At 40.3% G+C, this 21,968-nt stretch overlaps 1 protein-coding gene across 1 annotated transcript in view; it reads left to right on the top strand.

The window, feature by feature from the left end:
- The first annotated feature begins 339 nt into the window (after positions 1–339).
- angptl2b (angiopoietin-like 2b) overlaps positions 340–21,968 on the top strand; it is a 53,589-nt gene continuing 31,960 nt past the window's right edge. Inside the window, exon 1 of the mRNA XM_057831952.1 lies at positions 340–433. The gene's annotated coding sequence lies outside the window, so the exon portion shown is untranslated. The remainder of the gene's footprint in view (positions 434–21,968) is intronic.

The raw sequence follows: 21,968 nt of genomic DNA, 5'->3' as shown, positions 1-21,968 counted from the left end.
GAGAACATGGCCTCATTAATAAAGATAAAAGCACTTTTCTTTTTGTGAACATTATTTTTTGAAAGATACGAATATTATTTTGTTGTATTTTCACTATATGATACTTTTGTTCAATTGTATGTTGTGAAGGAATTGCAGAAGTTTATGCCAATAAACGGCGTGGTCCGAGCTACGAATCTAAATGCCTGTGTCCACTCGCCTTTCTCTGCTTCTTAGATCTCAATGTGCAAAATAAGACATTATAATTTTTGGGGCAGAAAATGATACGAATAGCCAGCAATCAAACTAGGTTTAATACATTTATTTGTTTTCCATGTCCCTTATTCACCGGGAAGCAAGATTTGGAAGCAACATCTGATAAGTCTGATAAATCTGAGAACACTGGCAGGATGATCAACAATCTGGACATTTGCTTTTACGTGATAAAAATAAGGTAAGGCAGCATTCTCTCAGTCACGGAGCCCCTCGACTTCTCGGTAGAGGCAAACTGCATCAACGTTTTCGTGTCATTTCCCTGTGATGTGGGTGTCAGCAAAAATAATCAAACTGCTGTGTTTCACTGTATACCCTAATCATATGTAAGGCACATGACAGCTCTGGATGCTAACTGTCTCAATAAAAATATTGAAATAAGTTGGATCACACACACATTAATTTACCGTGAAGTTCTGCAAACAGTTTTTCAGATCAAACACTGTCCTGCTCTCGTCACTAGAGCAGGAGAGTGCTGTCATTAGCTTACTTGACACGTGAATGCTACTCGTCTCAACCCGTCTTTCCTGTTCATTTTGATTTTGCTCTCATTTTCATTAATGTTCCACTCGGGTTCAGATTGGAACGGCAGACCCGATTACATGTTTATGTAGTTAAAGAGTGACACTGTGGAAGTCCGGCAGCGTACCCATGTGACGTCACCGCCCTGCGACGTCAACAACAATGGCGACCTACTAGTTAAAATAATTTTACAAATTTTATTAAAACGAAAACAAAAAGAGGGGTTATAATATCAAATTATTATAACTTGTACTAACATTTATCTTTTAAGAACTGCATGTCTTTCAATCCGTGGTACCCTTTAACTTTGCCTATACCTGCAGTTGCTCTTAATGCAGTAAGCACTCATGGACACACAGGCTTGTGTTGCGTTCAGGTCAAACTTAATAAAAGAGGACAAACAAGTGTCCTGCTTGAGGCTGCGCACTAGCGCAGCATGCAAGACGTAGGGCTGCCCTACCTTGTATGGTGCTGTAACTTCATCCCAAGTGATCTAAATTTTGGCTATTGAGCCCATTATATTGTTTTCATTGTTTTCAGTCATTTCTAGCTCCTGTCCACAAATCTAGTAATCAGAAATTTTGTAAAGTAAAATTGACAGTAAACTGGTTGACATGCTTCAGAAAGTGAGGAAACAAAGATATCGACATGTAGCAATGGAGTGTAGCTGAAGACAGCCTTTGAAAATGTCTGGAAAGCTTTCTCGTTGATAGTAATGTGTTCACGTGTTTGTTGAATGACTAAATATGCAGATGTTCGTTGTTGCTCATTGTGTGACGGATTAGCTAGTGTGTATACGTGTGACTCTGGGTGGAGTGCTTTGAATGTGGGTGGCAGGTCTCAGTCTAAGCACTGACAAGCTTTGTTAGTGTTGTCATGGAACATTGTTTGATTGGCCAAAGTGCATTATTGACATGAAAATATGGCAGGGAACCAGCATATGAGGTCAGTTGTTTCCAAGAAGGGGGACAAGTCCAAGATTTTTTAAAATTTTTTTATTTTTTAATTTTAGTCATGGTTGTCCCTGGATAAGAACAGTTCAACTATGAGTAATGCCACGGTTGCAGAAGGCTGTCGAACTCGTTTCGGCGTGATTGAGTTACAGGGCGATGTAGTGATAATCATAGTAATGCAGTTTCTTCGTGGCCAATTGGCAGTGCATAAGTGGTGACGTTTTGAGCACTGTTGGGCACACAGTGAACTTTGAGACATGCTTTTCATTGTCAACATACAGTAAGAACGGTGCTTCCATATGCTTGTTCTCAACTTCTCCAACAGATTTCACAGAAAGATTCGATCATACCGTTCCAAGAATTTAAATTCAATCAGGCTGTGCCTTACAGTGACCAAATTCAGCAATGTTAGCAATGTTAAATGTGACCTTGAACATAATTTGTCAACACTGCACGCAGTCTGGAGACAAATAAATGAAACTGGTGCGCGGTTCCAGATGACATACTGCATTTCTCTTTTCAACGCTTGTCCAGCCAATAAATAATATGATAATAAATGCTCACGTTTTCTTAACCAGAACAACCATATGACCCATTGGAAATTACTGCAAAGATGAAAAGATTGGTTGGGTAATATTTACTTGTTGTCATAGCAACAGAAAGTTATAAAAAACACAAGAAGTAGGTCAGTGGCAAAATACACAAGTGTGGATAAAAGAAGAGTTGACACACACGTCATATATAATGAAAGGTAAATTGCATTTTAATGTTCTAACTTGTTACCTTTCTGTTCTCACATTCTGCCAAGTCTCGTAGTCATCATACGTAAGGATAAGAGCTCAATGAGCTCATACCAATACACAGAACAAACAACATAGGAACAAGAGGGTTCTGAAGAAATCCCTCAAAGCAACTCCAACACGAAGCAATAAAAGAAAGTAGTAGCGCGGTGGGCGGTATATTCCTTGACATCATTCATTTTAGCCAACTTGACAATATTTCTTACTCACATATGGGAGCAACTTTCTAAAATACATGTAACACTTGAGGAGCACAATTGAACTTTACAACATTATGTGGATTTTTATGGCCAACTGTAGAAAGGTACAAAAATATTTTCTTACTGGATCCCACCTCAACAAACCATCTTCTACACTTGCTAAGCATTTGCCCACACGTGATGCAGCCTGGAGGGAAAATACTTTCATGTGTTCTAAACATGTTGGCTAGAGTGGTGCTGCTGTCTAAGTGCAAGCGTCTGCTTCGTTTTAATGTGGGCCAGACTCTGACTTCATTGCCACAGTGCTGACCACAGTAGTTCCATCCATCCTGCTTCCCAATCTACCAGCCAAGTCCTGCTTCCTATCATTATTCCCCAGGGATGTCGACTGGGGAAAATGGGATGACTATCTAAACCTAACTAATTTTTTACTTTTAGATGGAAAGTGGTAGAATGAGCAACACGTGAATAAGAATAAGGAGACCACACACACGTCTTTGTTGATTTCCATTAGACTCAAAGCTTCTGTTTTGGGTGGTACCTGACTACTGAGTTACTGTTTAACATATAAAATACATGGACTTCCAAGTCTTGACTTAGCATTTTGTCGCTGACTATGAATGACACAATAACGTCAATAAAACATATACTACATGTATTTTAAGACAGTAAGAGCCACTCGCATCACTTTTTTTGGTCTTTTTTGGATGTGGTTGTATTCCAATGCGACTGCAAAGCAGCAGCGATTCTTAAAGTCCAAAAAAATAGCTAGCAAAACCAACAACTTTAGTAAAACTGCTCCTTCTGATAATGCCAAAAATACATCCCTTTTAGAGAAGTCCAGTATGTCAGTTCCAATGCTGATAAGATTCCAACTGGGCAAAAAAACATAGCTTGCTAAAGATATCAGGAATACTATATCAGAAGCTACTCTCAAACCTGGCCCACCACCAACATGAAAAACATTTGGCAGCTCAAGCAAGTTTACTCCCCCCTGAGGATATTTTGTGTCCGCTGTATCATGAGACCAAAGCCCCCTATTGCCAGACCTGCAGTTGTTCAACTAATCCTTCGGCTGAGATTTACTGCCCTGGTAGACGGGTAATTGTCAATATTGCTCCAGTAATTACTTTCAGACAGACCAAGCTGTGAGGCTGGCAGTAAAGATGTACTCTCTCATGCCAAAACTGAAAGCAGTAGCATTGAAGAAAACACCATAGGATAGCTACAAACATAATATGGTGGCCATGAGCCACATGAACTCAGCAAGCTACGTCTGCAATCTTCATTTTTCGATTGAGTTCTGTGCAAAAATTAAACAGATAAAATCTTCTCAATTATGCAAACTTTAAAACTGGAGCCTAAAGCACACTTGCGCTTCCCATTTTCAACCAGATGTGCCACTAGCTCACCTCTGTAATCACACAGTTGTAAAATGATGTTCATTTTTTTTTTTTTTTTTTTTTTTTTTTTTGGGTGTTTCAACAGTTGTTATCCATTCTAATGTTTGTGAGAGTAGTTCTTATCATCTAAGTTATTAGCTTCAATACAACAATAAATTTGCATATTTAGACATCCATGGCCATGCAAGGGCAAATCAGCAGATAATGGATGAACATATCATTTTCACTCATAAATAACTGAATGCTGCAAAGGAAAAACTTTGTACAGTGCAGTATACCCTGAACAACCTGCTGTGTAATAAAAGTCAGATGGAACACAAATCCTACCATTATTCCAAGTGCCATATATTTTTCAGCACGAAATTAGTTTCGTAGACTTTAAAGTGTGTACGACAGGAGAAAAAAAGTATTACATAGGATTATTATGTGAATTAGAATCATATTTTAAGACGATTCCACTATATACAACAATTTAGCAAAGCGCAGATGACGAGAAATTAGTCTTTTAATCTGCCGGTTAGCCACGCCTACCATTATAGGGCTCTAGCGTCCCCAACAGGTGGATGACATCAGCAGAGTCACAATTTCATCCGATTTAGTATGCAGCCCATTGAGGGGGAATTATTCACAACGAGGAAAACGCGACGAAGAGAGCCGCAAAATGTCATTGTTTTAATCTCTCTACTCCAATATTTTTACAGGATATTCTTTTTATCCAGGTATTTTTCCCCAATAGCTAAATAAATGGCTTGAGAAGGACCAGTCAGCCTGTTGAGGGGGAATTATTCACAACGAGGAATACGAAACGGAGAGAGCTGCAAAATGTCATTGTTTCAGTCTCTCTACCTCAATATTTTTACAGGATATTCTTTTTATCCAACTATTTTCCCCCAATTGCTAAATAAATGGCATGGTCATGACAAATAACAGTCTTGTGCTAAATGAAATCTGAAATAATAAAAATGCATTTATTCAGGATGACATGGCAAAATTACTCCATAATGGTCAAAACTTTCGACTTCACCTTCACTGTCGCACTTCCCGAACGATATTTTATGACACCAAAATCGGGCTTATGTCATTTCCCTTCCCCGGCTTCGAAGAATGTAAACAAACCAAGAGGCGTGACAGCTAGCCGACATGCTAACCCGAACCGAGTGATGTTTCAAAGTCTTCGAAGCGGAAAATCACACATAACTAGCCCGGGTCATTTCACATGACGACCGGGTTGTCGATCGTCTTTGCCGATCGGCAAACCGCTAGGCGGAGAGCAATTTACAGCTCGTTCCCCGGAGGAGGGCGGCTGCAGTTGTTGTGCAGCTAACGTGCAGCTAATATGTATAAAGAGGGATTTTTACATGCCTATGCATGATCAAACGTAAGTAGTCCTTTATTAAAAGAAAGTTTGTAGTGTTTACTTTGTAATTGCTGTATTCGCGGCTATTTTTAACACAAAGTTGCAATTTTTGATTGGGTGGAAAATTTGACAGAACACCGGGCACACCTAGAGGGCAAAAGCCGAGTATAGTGCTCGCCCGGCGGGGGGATGTGCGACAAGCCGCTGGTTGTCGGCCGAGGGGAAAAGGAGCATGTCAACCACAAAATGCAAGCCACCTCCGTTATAAAATGATCCCAGTATTTGACATAATACAAAACACGATGTTTACTCACTTCCTCGTAGGTCCCGTGGTCCACAGTAGTAGGGCTTGTTTTGGCCAATGAATGGGAACCGGTGAATGGGAACCTTTTGAAACTCCAAAAAGGCCACACGCCTCTCCCTCATACAGCAAGATTTTTCTGCAGCCGTTTGGCTGGCGTGATGCGAAAAATAAACGTATTAATCTGCAAAATCAGCTGAATCCTTAGTCCTTCTCATAGAACAGTACAGCTGTATAGTCAAGAGGACTCCTTCCTCAGTACATGTCACAGCGCCCTCTTTCTCAACTTGAGACTATTGCCGGAAGTCACTCATTTTCATGGCGCGGGATTGAAAAAACAAAATAAATATAGTGATCGCTTCCACACACATCCAAGCGGTCCATTTCATTCAGGAGCATAAAATACCGCGTGTATTATGAGATAAACATGTTTTTTCGTGTCACAGGCATTTTACAGATGTAGAATTGATATCGTATGTGCATTGATGATGTACCTAAATCGATTAATACTATTCACGAGTTATATTGAAAAACTCAATTCTACCCGAATTAGTCATTTTACCAAATCAGTTAATGGTTCCTACTTTGTGGAAAGGGTTTGGTAAAATCCTCTTCCAATCTGCATTGACTATTATTCCTGTTTGTAATAGTCAGGCTCCCCCATATTTTTTTCTCATAGAATGAAGTGGAAGAATAGAAGGACACAGTGGCATTAAAGGGATCCACGGATAGAAAGATTTGTAGTTCTTAAAAGATAAACGTTGTTATGAGTTAAAATAATTTCATTTTGATACCCCTCTTGATGTTTTCGTTTTTATACAGTTTGTAAAATTAGTATAAGTAGTTGGTTGCCATTGTTGTTGACGTCGCAGAGTGTTGATATCTTTGGGTTACGCTGAGTATGACTCCTGAGTATGACTCTAGCGGCATAAACATGTCATCTGTTCAACCCTTTCAATTTGAACCCCAAAGGAACATTAATGAGCACGACAGCACTGTCGATATTTCACAAAACGAGCAGCAAAAGCAAAATGAACAGGAAACACGGGATGAGACAAGACGAGGGTAGGGCAAAACTATTTTTCTTGCAAAATATGCTACACCTCCTACAGGAGGCGAATTTGACACCCAAAGTTCTACCTTGCACTTTCAGCTTGTTTTGCTTAGATGCATACCGACAGAACATACTAAAGATGCCTTAAGAAAATACTTAAACATAGTAATATCAAATAAGGATGGTTTAAATACGCTACGTGACTAATGTGGTCAACATATCAATAATCTGCTTTAAAGCTTCCACAAGAAAACACAATGCTTAAAAGATGAGAGGGAAACACATGCAAATAGTATTTTAAGCCAATGAAAAGGTAACAAAGGACTCAATAAAAACACAAATAGTAAGTACTCACCGCTTTTAACCGATGGGCGCATGTGTTGAACGTCTCGCCGCGTAGGAAGGAATTGCAGAACACCGGTAGTGTTCGTCTAGTGACAGTGACAAACTACGTCATCACCCCGAGCGTCTATTGCACGTATAAATCATAGCGCCCTCTGTAGGTCAAAACATGTACTAAATATTATAGATTTTTATACAATGGCAATATTTTATTTGTTTCTAATAACACATTTTAGTAAAAGACAACAATTGTTGCTTATTAAAGCATACAAATGTTTAAGTCCGAGGTTACCTATAACATACAGTGGGGAGAACAAGTATTTGATACACTGCCGATTTTGCTGGTTTTCCCACTTGCAAGCCATGTAGAGGTCTGTAATTTGTATCTTAAGTTCTCTTCAACTGTGAGGGACGGAATCTAATACAAAAATCCAGAAAATCGCATTGTATAGTTTTAAATGATACATTTGTATTTAACTGCATGAAATAAGTATTTGATACATTACCAACTAGTAAATATTTCGGCTCTTAGTTCTTTTTTAAGAACCCCTCCTGTTCTCCACTCATTACCGGAAGTAACTGCACCTGTTTGAACTTGTTACCTGTATAAAAGATACCTGTTTACATGCTCAAACAAACAAACAAACAAACAAACAAACTCCAACCTCTCCACAATGGCCAAGACCAAAGAGCTGTGTAAGGACATCAGGGATAAAATAATACACCTGCACAAGGCTGGGATGGGCTACAGGAAAATAAGCAAGCAGCTTGGTGAGAAGGTAACAACTGTTGGAGCGATTATTAGAAAATGGAAGGAGTTCAAGTTGACGGTCAATCTGCCTCTTTCTGGGTCTCCATGCAAGATCTCACCTCGTCGGGCATCGCTGATCATGAGGAAGGTGAGGGATCAGCCCAGAACTACACGGCAGGACCAGGTCAATGACCTGAAGAGAGCTGGAACCACAGTCTCGAAGAAAACCATCGGAAACACATTACGCCATCATGAATTCAAATCCTACAGCGTACGCAAGGTCCCGCTGCTGAAGCCAGTGCACGTCCAGACACGTCTGAAGTTTGCCACTGACCATCTGGATGATCCAGAGGAGCAATGGGAGGTCATGCGGTCGGATGTGACCAAAATTTAACTTTTTGGTCTAAACTCGGCTCGTCGTGTTTGGAGGAAAAAGAAGGATGAGTACAACCCCAAGAGCACCATCCCAACCGTGAAACATGGAGGAGGAAACATCATTTTTTGGGGCTGCTTCTCTGCCAAGGGTACATGACGACCGCACCGTATTGAGGGGAGGATGGATGGGGCTATGTATCGCCAGATCTTGGCTGACAACCTCCTTCCTTCAGTGAGAGCCCTGAAGATGGGTCGTGGCTGGGTCTTCCAGCATGACAACGACCCAAAGCACACAGCCAAGGCAACTAAAGAGTGGCTCCGTAAGAAGCATCTTAAGGTCCTGGATTGGCCTAGCCAGTCACCAGATCTGAACCCAATAGAAAATCTATGGAGGGAGCTGAAAGTCCGTGTTGCCCGGCAGCAGCCCCGAAACCTGAAGGCTCTGGAGAAGAGCTGCATGGAGGAGTGGGCCAAAATCCCTGCTGCAGTGTGTGCAAACCTTGTCAAGGACTACAGGAAACGTTTGGTATCTGTAAAAGCAAACAAAGGTTTCTGTACTAAATATTAAGTTCGATTTTTGTGATGTATCAAATACTTATTTCATGCAATTAAATGCAAATTTATTATTTAAAAATCATACAACGTGATTTTCTGTTTTTTTGTATTAGATTCCGTCCCTCACAGTTGAAGAGAATTTATGATACAAATTACAGACCTCTACATGCTTTGCAAGTGGGAAAACCAGCAAAATCGGCAGTGTATCAAATACTTGTTCTCCTCACTGTACGTATATCCTATTTATTTACAGCTTGTGCTATAGTCTTTTTTTATTTTTTTTTTTATTTATTTTTTTTTTTTTAAATCAGTAGAAGAAAAGCACAGAGTAATTGCAGGCTGAGATCAACGGATGCGCACCGGATGTAATTGCAACCTCACACCATTAGCTCAAGACCAAAGAATGAAACCCTGAGGGAAAAAAACGAGCTATAGAAAAACAAGACAATAGTCCTAGAATTAGTACTCGTGAGTGTCATATCTTAATGCCGACAACAAAAGATGCTGTGCAACAAACACCGTGAGAAATGTTGTTCTGGTTAGCATTATCATTGCGTTGTCATTAGTCAAGCATTCACATTGTTTGCCTCACAGAGTTAATGTAGCCAGGACGCTCTGCATGACTTTTTCCATCCTGGATCTGTGAGTGGTCATGGCTGATTCCAGGAAGACACGAACTCAGGCAGGACAGCCCCCAGGATTGGGGTGGTACTGAGTGTTCAACCGCTATCCATCACTGTTAGGGGTATCCTGGGACACACTGAGGCATGGCTACAGCGCACTCCCTCTGGCTTTTACTCTCAGTAGTCTCAATATGGCACTTCTGGAAATGTAATCCGCACTTAAATTTAGCTTGCCCTTTCAAAAAAACAAAAAACAAAAAAAAAACATACTGGATTAACAAATGGTCATTACTAGAGAAATAAATAACAGAAACATAACAAGTCATGACAGTAGAGTGTTTCTAAAGTGATCTTTTGAAATATCATCCCTCTCCGGCTCCATTCAATGCTAGTAAAACAATCTCAAATTACATTGATGAATAAGTGTTAAACACTTGAGACTATGACTGATTCTTCCTGTTTTAAGACAGCCATGACCCAATGTTAAGTTAACCTTTGATGAAAGGAAAATCACCAGGTACTGGCCATATTTGCCCACAGCAGTGCGTCATGCACTGGCAACACATAAACATTTACAGTATTTTAACCAACTAAAAATCTATCCAGGCTGATGTAACAACACTTAAAAAGAGCAAATGTTTAAAAGTTAAAAAAAGGATTAAATTATAACAAACAAATAAAATATGTAACCATCTTGAATGTGATTTTAGAATATCTCATGAAAGAACAAATTGTCTGTATGAATATTTACACATAATCCCTTTGTCTATTCTTGATTGCATTGAATTATTACAACTGAAATCAATAATTCCCCAAAATTATTTGTTTAAAATAGTTTTGTTGCTACAATGTTTGTGATTATCCACTTCAATTTCGATACAGGAACAGCATTCAATTTTCTTTATTTTCCACAAAACAGGACGTACGACCGCAAGTAAAGTGTGAAAAACACCGATGTCAATTGACTTCTCACTGAAGGACATTCCTCCAAAATTAAGACAGAAGAGCACTACAAGCCTGGAAAGCTATAAAATCAGCTCCTATTAAGGATTTTCCATCTGCTTTCTTGGTGAATTGCTTTGGGTTAAAGCTGTTTAGTTGGGCTCCCTTATGTGTCCAAGCGTTAGGGTGGGGGTGTTGATGGTTAAGTTGTATAATACTAAACTCTCCCAAGATTGCAGCCACTAAAAATTCAATTGTTTAAAGGGAGCCTCGGACTTGAATACAACAATTGTTCTCTTTTACTAAAATATGTTATAAGAAACACATAAAATATTGCCATCCATCCATCCATCCATCCATTATCTTCCGCTTGTTCCGGGGTCGGGTCGCGGGGGCAGCAGCTTTAACAGGGAAGCCCAGACTTCCCTCTCCCCAGCCACTTCAACCAGCTCCTCCGGCGGGTTCCCAAGGCGTTCCCAGGCCAGCCGAGAGACATAGTCTCTCCAGCGTGTCCTGGGTCGTCCCCGGGGCCTCCCGCCGGTGGGACATGCCCGGAACACCTCTCCAGGGAGGCGTCCGGGAGGCATCCGAACCAGATGCCCGAGCCACCTCAGCTGCCTCCTCTCTACGCGGAGGAGTAGCGGCTCGACGCCGAGTCCCTCCCGGATGACCGAGCTTCTCACCCTATAAAATAAATTATAAAATATTGCCGTTAATTTAAAAATGTATAAAATGTAGTACGTTTTGACCTAAGGAGGGCGCCAGGATTTATGCGCGCAATGAACGCTCAGGGTGATGACGTAATTTGACACTGTAATTAGACGAACACTGCCAGTGTTCTGCAATCCCTTCTTATGTGGCGAGATGTCCAATACATGCGCACATTGGTTAAAACTGGCGAGTACTTACTATTTGTGTTTTTATTGAGTCTTTTATTCCCTTTTCATTGCTTCAAAATACGTTTTGCATGTGTTTCCCTCTCATACTTTTAAGCATTGTGTTTTCTTGTGGTAGCCTTAAAGCAGATTGTTGATCTGTTGACTACATTAGTCATGTAACGTATTTACACCACCCTTATTTGATATTACTACGTTTAAGTATTTTCTTGAGGCATCTTTAGCATGTTTTATCTCTATGCATCTAAACAAAACAAGCTGAGTGCACGGTAGTACTTTGGGTGTCAAATTCGCCTCTTGTAGGACGTTTCGCTGGTGTGGCACATTTTGGCACAAAACCGGTTTTGTCCTACTCGCGTCTCGCCTCATTAGGGGTGGGCATTGTTTGAAATTGAACGATTCCGGTTCCATATTTCGATTCCCGTTCTGAACGATTCTCGATTTCGATTCTTTCAGGGTCAAAAAAAATCTATAGTTTAAAAATGTATTAGTTTATATTAATGTCTTAACGTCTCGATTTTTTAAAGAATTTTATGAATTTGAACTGTATTAATATTATTAGTATTTATATGAATTCGAAAGTATTATTAGGCACGGTGGCTGAGTGGTTAGCACGACCGCCCCACAGTTCTGAGATCAAGGGTTCAATCCCCGGCTTTGGCCTTCCTCTGTGGAGTTAGCATGTTCTCCCCGTGCCTGTGTGTGTTTTCTCCGGGAACTCTGGTTTCCTCCCACATCCAAAAAACATGCATGATTGAACACTCTTAATTGACTGTAGGTATGAGTGTGTGTGTGAATGGTTGTACGTCTCCTTGTGCCCTGCGATTGGCTGGCAACCAGTTCAGGGTGTACCCTGCCTACTGCCCGTAGTTAGCTGGGATAGCCTCCAGCACCTCCGCGACCCTCATGAGGAAAAAGCGGCATGGAAAATGATTGAATGAAATTATTATTATTTATTAATACTTAATACAATTAATGTGAAATTTATAAACTATATGATCTTCTCACAGGTTATTTTTAACCTGTACATAAATATCAGCCTTTGAATTCGAATGTGATGAAGTTTCTTTCCACAGGAGTGCACTTTCACACACATGTTTATTTTTCAAAAGCTCACGGGAAAAAACATTTACTTATATTGTTTTGACATACATGTACCTTAGCTGGGAGCTACAACGAAGCATTAGTATAAATTTTTCTATTGATTGCAATTTCATGTAGATGATGCAACATAATAAGGTTTCTTTATTTGTAAAACCGATTCTGTTGTGTTTACAGACACATGCAATGTTTATGTTGTTACAATACAAGTTAGGCCAGTAAGTGGCACCGTAGGCGCGTGTACGTATAATGCGGAGTAGAAGAGATGAGAGCGTCTGGCTAGGATGCTTTGTGATGTGATGCTGTTTTCACTGCTACGAGTTCATTAAAAAAGTAATTGAATGCTTCATATGGCTGCTTCTTTCTAAATAAGCAGCACAACAGAATCCAAAACAAAAATCCTTTTAACAATGTTGATTTTAACAGAGGCATCTACTGCTTTAAGATGGCGGCTGTTTGCTACTACTTCATTTTGCATCTATTTCTCTTTATATGTTCTAACGCGCTGAGTCTGTCATTTTGCATCTAGTTCTATATACATGATATCGACTATAGCCCGACGTAATAATACGCCATCCATCATCTACTGCTTAATCCGGGGTCGGATCGCAGGAACAGCAGAAGACAGACGTACTGTATTGTTTTACTTATCTGGTTCTGACGGCGCAGCGTGTCAACTACGTAGTACTCGGCTAGCTTTGCACTTGGCACTTAGGCTACATTCCATGAAACCGGTCGTGCATAATTGGTCGTGCAGCCACCCTTGCATGAAAATAGTTGTGTTGCGAATGTTACACTGAGCTGACTGGTCTTTTATTTTTTTTGGTAAAGTTAAGCCAAACTTTTGAGCGGTGCCACACCGTGTCCATGGTTGTAATCAAGTTGCAATGCACAAACACGCGCTTCTGGTGGCTTCTTCTTCGTGGTTTTCGGCAGCATTTTTTTTCCACTCGGCGGTCAGGGCATCGAAACATGGAATCAAAATTTTAAAATGCGAACGGTTCTGGGAGAACCGGAGCGTTAGAACCGGGTCCCATCGATGCTCAATGCTCGATGCCCAACCCTACGCCTCATCCCGTCTTTCCTCTTCATTTTGCCTTTGCTGCTCGTTCTGTGCAATATCAACAGTACTGTCATGCTCATTAATGTTCCTCTCTGGTTCAAATTGAAAGGGCTGAACAGATGACATGTTTACGTCGCTAGAGTCATATTCTGGAAGCCCAGCAGTGTAACCCAGTGATGTCTCCGCCATGCGACGTCAGCAACAATGACGACCTACTAGTTAAGCTAATTTTACAAATTGTATAAAAACGAAAACATCAAGAAATGTAATAACGTTTACCTTTTGAGAACTACAAGTCTTTCTGTCCGTCGTTCCCTTTAAATCTCGAATATTGTTATCCTAACTAAGGTATCAATGCACTAGAGTAAAGGCCTGGTTTTAGTAAGATCCTAAAAAAGGCTGAAAAATTAAGCTTCTGAATTCTGTGATTTCTTTTCCTGTCTGATGCTGAGTCAAATTTAAGATCATTATGGTGATCAAATTTGGATACTTCTGCAAATATATCTGATGTGTTTAATAAGCAAGTGGTTTGCAAATTATGGTTCTATAAAGGGTTACATACAAAATATCAGAGTAATTTATTTGCTTATCTATTTTAAATTCAGAAGTATGTTGAGGCAGCAGTACGAGACTTGTAGCGTTAAGCCTGAGTTATACTTCCGCGTCAGACCTACGCCGTCAAGGAAGAATCGAGTTACGACCCTACGCCGTAGCCTGACGCGCACCTCTCGATTTTTGTAACCTTCGCGTCGTGTAGACGCGTATGACGTAGCGAAAACGGACTGTGATTGGTCCGCTCAGACTGTTGTTTCCGGTTTACCGCGAAAACACCGCCATTGTACAATAGAATCAAACATTGTTTTCTACACGCAAAAATGGACCAAGCTGACGGGAGTATCATCGAAGAGCAAGTCTCGTCAAGAAATTATTATTGTGATTGCCAAATGGCAAGGTCGGCGATCGAAAAAATAAATAAATGGAAGAACCACCGAGACGTGGGTGGTCGGAATCGAGTGGCCACACGAAGCGGTGACCCAGTCGGCCAAAAACTGCCAACTTTTTATCACTTTATGTCGTATTTTTGGTTGGTGCACTTCATCATTTACTGTGTACATATGTTTCAAGTATATGAAGAATAAAGCACAGATTTGGTGTCAAAAGAGTTGTTTTGATCTTTAATTTTCAATAACAGACAGTTCACACACACAATACATCATCACTGATTGAGAGTGCCTCGGTGCTTTTTATGATAACCTTAAAATCAAGCCTCCCAACGCAGTTTGGGAAGTTCCCTAGACGCCAGAAATCTGCTATGGCTTCCCACTGGCTGGTTGTAGGACACGGCAAACAAATCAGGCTGGAGGGCTTTGCAGACCTTGAACGCAGTGCTCGACGCCAGTTTGAAGCTAGCCGCCACAGCTAGCTCTCTCCACCCGAGTCTAAAACTCTCTGTGCGGCATCAAAAGTCGGCCAGACCGCCTCGAAACCGTCTTCTGCGTCGCCTGCCCGTCAACATTTGTATGTTCCATATTTATTCAGTGTTGATGAGCAGAATATTTACTTTCAAGAGTTCCATCTTGCATTGTTTATTTTTCTCCGACTAGCGGAAGTAAACAAGCATGCCCCAAAACCGTGCAAACATAACGCCACGTCCCTCTAGTGGCTTGGCGGTGAATTACAGAGCAACGCGTTCCCTCACCGCAGAACTATCGAATGTCGAATGACGCCGTAGTCGCTACGCCGTCACCGCAACGCGGGAGTATAACTCAGGCTTTACAATACAGAGTGAATCAGACTGAAGTTGCTAGTTAATATTTGATTACATAAATACCACAATAATGCAAGTTTGTCAGTACCTTTATTTTAAAATATTCATTTACCACTTAAAGCAGATGAGAACATACTGTATGTATGAAGAAAAATGTGGCTCAATTCTTGGTACAGCAGACCTGGAAAAAAAAAAGCAGATTTTGAAAAGAATTTAGTCATAGGTGATATTTGACATGACTCCTTCTTGTGACTCATGCCAAGTCAACCTTTCCGTACATTATTCAGAAGCTCAATAAACAGTACGTTTTTGGAATTTTATATCACATGTGTCTATCACGTGAAGAGTGAATTAAAAACATCACGCTAGCAAGCTAGTTTATGCGCAGCTGTGTGATGATTAGGCCTGCCATTCCAGGACTAAATAATGCGAATGACCAACTCCAGACAAAGTTAGCCTTGAACATTACAACACTTCAAAATAAACTGAAATCAAATGGTGACATAACAGTCACCAGAATCACCCTGGGTTTACATCATTTGGGCACAGCGATTGGACAGACCGATGAGTGTTATACAGAAATGTCTGTCTGGAGAGCTTGCTCTTTTAAAGGAAATGTTCCGCCTAGCCAGTGGAAATAGCTGGCCAAATACTGGTAACACTCTCGAGACTAAACATTGGCTCAGCTACATGGAAGTTATGACATTCAAATATTAGGTAACTGTGGCTAACATTTAAATATGGTTCATTTCTTTCAATTTACTATCATTAGACAAGGGTAATGCAGAAAATAATCTTTGGGGTGAAAGGTTACCTTGTTTCCTCAGTTGCAAAAATGTAGTAAACTAATACACTCCTGTGTTCTCTGCTACACAAGGTGTGGTAATCAAGTTTGGCCTCTTTCACACAGTAATGAATGAGATCGTACACATGGTTAAGCATTGTACTTAAGGCAGTCAATCCAACAATAAAGCTATTGAGGTTATGTCATTCAAACTGATACCTTAGAGTTTGCACACCACAACACTGAACTGGATCCATGAGCATGTCGAGTTTTGTTCTGTGAGAATATAATATTTACATGTATATTTTCTAAAAGTTGTAATAATGAGATGAATTAAAAAAACAGGAACTCCGTTATTCTAAAGTCAATCTGCTTGCCATGTTTATGGAAGGAAACCAATGAAGTGAGTGCTGCTGCCAGATGAGCAAAACTTATTTTCAGCACACGCTGCGTACACCAAGTATATGTCCTCTCCAATAACATCCGACATTTACAATTATCTGTCAAATGGTAGCAATTACAAATGTGTGATTTAAAAACACAATGCATGTGAGGTTTATCACTGACAAACCATGTTGAATGGATAAAATACAATCAGGATAATTATCCGCTGCTTAAAGTCAAGTGCAACTGATTATTAGATTAATCATATGAAAGATCTATAATTAAATCTTAACTTGGCAAACCCTGTGGTTGGCAGTTAGCCTGTTACCACAACAAAATTGTTAATTTCATCCAGCCTTGTCATAAAGTGTAAAAGATGGATACAGGGTTAATTTAGGGCAGTGGTTCCCAAACCGGTCCTCAAGGACCCCTGTGGGTCCTGGTTTTTGTTCCTACCGATCGAGCACAGACCGTTTAACCAATGAGGTTTCTGCTAAAACAAGCAACACCTGACTACAATCAACTGATTACACTCGTAAAACACCAGATCGGTATACATGTGTCGTCCTGTTTTGTTGGAAAGAAATCCAGCACCCACAGCGGCCTGATGTGGAATAGGTTGGGAACCCCTGATTTAGGGCTACAAATTTCCAATGGGTGTACAGTGATCCCTCGCTACTTTGCGCCTCAAACTTTGCGCCGTCAGTCCATCGCGGATACAAAAAAAAAAAAAAAAAAAAATACAGATGAGCTGTCCCGAGCCGATCGCGTAGTCTCACTCTCGCTATCTCCCTCCCTCTCCCTGCTCTTTGTACGTCAGGCACTGCGGCACTGAATGGCGTAACGCACGCATGCTATTTTTAGACTGTGACGTTGCATCGTAAAGCGGAAGTAAAGCAGAAGAGGGACATTATAGACCCGCCTGTTATTACCCGATCATAACGGATGCATCGATTGTGACGGTTTACTACTGCGCACTCGTAGATCGACGCCATTTTCTCCCGAGGGATGACGGGAGATATAGATTTATGGATTAGGCTTGGACATTGAGGTTTTTTTTTTTTTTTTGCGTATGTGTGTACGCCGTGATCCTTTGAGAGGTCGCTGCAAACTTCGAACTTGTGTGGTATGTATACACTCACCGGCCACTTTATTAGGTACACCATGCTAGTAACGGGTTCGACCCCCTTTTGCCTTCAGAACTGCCTCAATTCTTTGTGGCATAGATTCAACAAGGTGCTGGAAGCATTCCTCGGAGAGTTTGGTCCATATTGACATGATGGCATCACACAGTTGGTGCAGATTTGTCGGCTGCACATCCATGATGCGAATCTCCCGTTCCACCACATCCCAAAGATGCTCTATTGCACAGGTGTCAAACCGATTCCAGAAAGGGCCAAGTGGGTGCAGGTTTGCTTTCCAACCAATGAAGAGGACACCTTTTCACCAATTAGATCTTTTACATGTGGAATCAGTTAAACTTTGTCAGGTGCTGCTTGTTTCAGCAGGAAGTTCATTGGTTAAACTCTGCGCGTTATCGGTTGGAACAAAATCCAGCACCCACTTGGCCCTTTCTGGAATTGGTTTGACACCTGTGCTCTATTGGACTGAGATCTGGTGACTGTAGAGGCCATTTGAGTACAGTGAACTCATTGTCATGTTCAAGAAACCAGTCTGAGATGATTCCAGCTTTATGACATGGCGCATTATACTGCTGAAAGTAGCCATGCGAAGTTGGGTACATTGTGGTCATAAAGGGATGGACATGGTCAGCAACAATACTTAGGCAGGCTGTGGCGTTCCAACGATGCTCAATTGGTACCAAGGGGCCCAAAGAGTGGCAAGAAAATATTCCCCACTCCATTACACCACCACCACCAGCCTGAACCGTTGATACAAGGCAGGATGGATCCATGCTTTCATGTTGTTGACGCCAAATTCTGACCCTACCATCCGAATGTCGCAGCAGAAATCGAGACTCATCAAACCAGGCAACGTTTTTCTAATTTTCTATTGTCCAATTCCAATGAGCTTGTGCAAATTGTAGCCTCAGTTTCCTGTTCTTAGCTGAAAGGAGTAGCACCCGGCGTGGTCTTCTGCTGCTGTAGCCCATCTGCCTCAAAGTTCGACGTACTGTGCATTCGGAGATGCTCTTCTGCCTACCTTGGTTGTAACGTAACATGTAACATGTTAAGCATTGTACTTGCAACATGCGTTGCTTGGATCAGGGTGTAGCTCACATGCCCTATCAATTAAAAAAAAATACATATTAAATGTATTTAGATCGTTGAATCTATCACATATACTGTATGTCTATATCTCCCGTCATCCCTCGGGAGAAAATGGCGTCGATCTGTGCGTGCGCAGTAGCAACCGTCACAATTGATGCGCAGGTCACGATCGGGTAATGACACCGCCCTTGCATAGACACCTTGTTAATTCTGCTACTTTTCTCCGGTAATCTTTCAAAAATGAACCTGCTGATCACTCATTGGAACTTGTAGAAACTACTCTAGATATTACGACATATGAAGGATGAAACCAAAAACTCGGAGGAAAAAATGTGAAGAATTAATCAACTTGCGTGGATTTTTAACGCCAGCTCGGCAGTAAACATTTATGCAGTAAATATTTTGTTGGATTGGCAATGTCTTTCAGAGGACAAAGAGGTAAGCCATTTTGATATTTTAACGTATTTTTTAGTGTGACGTTGTGCCGTACTGCTTCTGTCTGACAATGAATGACCTGAAAAGAATTACAATGGTATCTGACTGCCACTGTTACATTTTCTGTTGTAAAAAAAAATGTAAATTAAAAAAAAAAAAAAAAACTTTTGTGAGGGGGAAGTGTAAATAAATTATAGAATTAAGATTTGCTATCAATGAAAAAATTAAAAGTGTTCGTTGGCTGTCACTGAGTAGCATTTGCGATTGCTATGCAAAACAAACAATATAAATTACCCCCAAGAACGGTCAGAGACGTAGGACAACCAGAGGATATAATATATAAGAAAGACAGGGCATATGGTTTTAAGGGATAGCTTGTTGAAAGAGGAGAATGTCATTGTCATGTCATTGACATGTTTGTGTTTGATCTTGCCAAAGTCAAGAGCTTCACAAGCGCCGCATGCGTCAATCATCATTTAACTTGTTAAAGAGTTGCTATGGCAACTCATTACGTGTAAGTGAGAGGATTTGAGTAGACTCACTCAATGAAGTGTTGTGAGTGCTGCCTTGAAAAGGACATGCTCTGTGTGCGCATGCGTGGGCGGAGGGATAAGAAAGCGCGCCCTGGAATGAATGTGTGTGTGTGTGTGGCGACGTTCGAGGCAGCCGGACGTGTTGTGTTCGCAGCAAAAAACGCCACATGTTAAAGGTGATCCGAAGCAGTTTGTAATTTCCACATGTCACTCCAAGAGTCACAGCCAAGGGAGGTAACAGAAGTATTTGAAAAAGCCAAGCATTTTTCTATTACAGTACGTTATTCTTTTTTAAAAAATAATTCAGTGGGACAGTAACATGATTAAAATGTATCAATTTATTACATTTGAAGTGCTTAAAATCCATTTATTAAACAATTAAAAAAAAAAAAATTATACTTTGAGAAAAAAAGTGAAAAAAAAAAAACATGTCTTATAAGTATCTCTTTCCAATGCTAAATTTGAATAAATACATTGAATACACACACACACACACATACAAAAACATTTGGGTGGGGGTGGGATGTGCACTCCTTTGTGTTCATGTTTTCTGGTTCTGTATCAGTTTTATGATCAGTCAATTTATCCATCAATCATCTGTCTGACACTGTACAAGGATAAGCAATATTGAACTTGGATGGCTGGAAACCACGGTTTGCACTTATTCTGTTGGTTTCAATGTTTTTTACCAGAGAAACACTATCTAAGGCTTTTCTGTCAAAACCATGTCCACAACTCAGATGTTGAAGGAGTCAAAGACTTGAGTTAGCCGTTTCTGCCCTTCTGTTGTAATTTGACCTTATAGTAAAAAAAAGTCTGCAGACACTCAGCCAAAGTGTGAGATCAACGTGGGCTCTGACAGCCGCCAGCGCTGAGAGAATACCAAGTGTACACATGTGTTTGTTCAAAAGTGTAGAGCTATTAAGCTTGTCTACTTGTCTGATGTGGTCCAGGAAATTCTTCACAGATTTGTGTAAGCCATGTTAAGGATATAACAGTAAACCTTCTGTAACTAGATTTCTCAACATAATGGGACTTGTGGAATAAGGAATTTGTAAAATCAAAGATGTTACAAATGAATGCCATTCTTAAATACTGAAAAATCCATAGTATTCAATCTCCAGAAGATGTGATATTTCTGTGAAAAATCTAAAGTACAGGTCTCAGGAAACTGGAATCAGTTCCAAGCACAACGCCAAACATGTGACCTAATGTACAGTGGAAAATCCAATTCCCATTTGTGCCTTTGTGGTGACTTGGGTTTTCTTCTGTGAAATTGGGATCTGTCTTCGAGGAAAAGCTTTGATCTGGAAAATATGACTGCGGCTGGAAGAACATGGGAAACGATAATACAAGAAAGACCCTTTTCCGTGCTCTGGCCTCACAGGGATTTGGTGATATGCATGGGTCTGCACCACAATGCATGACATGGGTCTCATTTTTTGTTAGTCTTCTACCACCTTGACAAAAAACGAATTTGTCTAAAATTGCTTGGGATTCATACAATACGGTTGGTTGCCTTCACTATAGGTTTATTCCATGATGAATGTTGGTTTTGCCAGTGGAGTTGTGCTGTAATAAAGGTAGATGGCACTGAGTGTTAATGGAGCTTGTCTCCCATGTGGAGCGCCTTCTGTGTTCAGTCACTTCCTCTTCACACATGGAAAAGCAATCAAAACATGAAGACTAATGGAGCATGTGCATCTTCTTCAAAGCAAAATCTTCACCTCTGTTTAAGACATTGAGACAGTCAAAAGGTTTCCGGCAGCTGATTAACTACCGTTTTCACAGAAGAAACCATAATTAATAATCAGTAAGTTGTTGCCCAACAAATATTACCAAAGGGACAATAAATTTAAAAGTCCACTCTTGCAACAATGGCAAATACCTCAGTTGAGAGACAAGTTTTAGTCTAAAAATGGAAAAAGATACACAAAATAAGCTTTTCCATCCCATTGTTTGACAATTTCGGGAACTTTCATAATTGCTAATGTTGAATTGATAATGCTGTTTTATTAAGTGCACCCAAGAGTTTAAAAGCTTATGAATCATCATCAAAATCAATTAAAGGATTGCTTGAAATATCTTAATTTTTTTACAAGTAGTTTTCACAGACTTCCATAAATTATAAGCAAAAAATGTATCATTGACATCAATAGATACCGGATACCGGTTTAAATTTTTATTTTTTTAATTTGCAATGAAATGAATTCTCCCATACTAGTTTTACTGACTATTTTTTCCTTGTTTTGCACAATATTTCTGTGCTTGGTAAACTAGCATCAGTCAACATTGCCAGACTTGGACGAAATTTAGGAGCAATTTATGAAATAATAATATTGG

Source organism: Corythoichthys intestinalis, chromosome 3, assembly GCF_030265065.1.
Source record: "Corythoichthys intestinalis isolate RoL2023-P3 chromosome 3, ASM3026506v1, whole genome shotgun sequence".
Classification (NCBI taxonomy): domain Eukaryota; kingdom Metazoa; phylum Chordata; class Actinopteri; order Syngnathiformes; family Syngnathidae; genus Corythoichthys; species Corythoichthys intestinalis.
This window is presented reverse-complemented; position numbering and strand designations above follow the sequence as displayed.